This window comes from Epinephelus moara, chromosome 20 (genome assembly GCF_006386435.1).
Source record: "Epinephelus moara isolate mb chromosome 20, YSFRI_EMoa_1.0, whole genome shotgun sequence".
NCBI lineage: Eukaryota > Metazoa > Chordata > Actinopteri > Perciformes > Serranidae > Epinephelus > Epinephelus moara.
In genome coordinates, this window is record NC_065525.1 from 37,776,904 (window position 1) to 37,778,476 (window position 1,573).

The following is a 1,573-nucleotide window of genomic DNA, read 5'->3' on the forward strand; positions in this document are numbered from 1 at the left end:
TTTTTACACCTCTTGGTATCTTTCATGTGTTTAACACCTCTTCGTATCACTACATCTCTTTTACATCTCTTTGCATTGCTTCATCTCTGTCACGTCTCCTTGTAGATCTTCATCTCTTTCACGCCTCTTCGTATCTCTTCATGTTTTCTGTCTCCCTGTGTATGTCTTGACTATAACTTAATAGAACTATATATAACTATATTAGTATAACTATATGAATATGAGAGTATATATGATAATATGACTGTATATAACTTTAAGAATAAAACTATGGCTATACATTCATTCATTCTCTGTAACCACTGGTAAAGGGTTATGAGGGGGAGCTGGAGCCTATCCCAGCTGACATTGGGCAAGAGGCGGTGTTCACCCTGCACAGGTCACCAGAGCTGACACACAGAGACAGACAACCATTCACACTCACATACACACCTATGGCCAATTTAGAGTCACCAATTAACCTGCTTGTCTTTGGACTGTGGGAGGAAGCTGGAGAACCTGGAGATAACCCACACTTACACAGGGAGAACATGTGAACTCTGCACAGAAGGGCTCCCCTTCCCCAGGGTTTGAGGTTGCTGTGAGGTGATAGTGGTAACCACTGCGCCACCATGACTATACATAACTATATGAATATAACTTTACGACTATATAGAACTGTATGACTCTGTGAAATCATACAACTATGTATAACTATATGACCATATATAACTGCACAAATTTATATGTAGCTCACATATATNCCACTGCGCCACCATGACTATACATAACTATATGAATATAACTTTACGACTATATAGAACTTATGACTCTATGAAATCATACAACTATGTATAACTATATGACCATATATAACTGCACAAATTTATATGTAGCTCACATATATACATACAAGTCTGATGCCAAAGAAGTTGGGATGCCATGTAAAGTGTAAATATAAAAAGAATGCAGTGATTTGGAAATCTTATTTGACCTATATTTAATTGAATAGTGATACGCCACAAAGACATATTTAATGTACAGTATATGCACGCATTCTAAATTTGATGCCTGCAATGAGTTACAAAAACGTTGGGACAGAGGCAACAAAAAACTGGGAAAGTTGTGAAATGTTAACAAAACATTTCACAGGTAACAGAGTCAAGTATCATGACTGGGTATGAAAGGGGCNAAAGAAGTTGGGATGCCATGTAAAGTGTAAATAAAAACAGAATGCAGTGATTTGGAAATCTTTTTTGACCTATATTTAATTGAATATTGATAAGCCACAAAGACATATTTAATGTATATGCACGCATTCTGAATTTGATGCCTGCATTGAGTTACAGAAAAGTTGGGACAGAGGCAACAAAAAACTGGGAAAGTTGTGAAATGTTAACAAAACATTTCACAGGTAACAGAGTCAAGTATCATGACTGGGTATGAAAGGGGCATCCTCTAAAGACTCAATTATTCACAAGCAAGGATGGTCATTTACTGAGAAACTGTGTGGGCAAATAGGCCAACAGATTAAGAACAACATTTCTCAATGTACAGTTTCAAGGAATTCATGGATCTCACCTTCTGCAATCCG

The 1,573-nt window shown here is 37.0% G+C and overlaps 1 pseudogene; it reads left to right on the plus strand.

Moving 5' to 3' along the window:
• The window catches only part of LOC126407342 (sodium channel protein type 4 subunit alpha B-like), a 37,399-nt pseudogene that overhangs the window by 5,176 nt on the left and 30,650 nt on the right, over positions 1-1,573 (plus strand).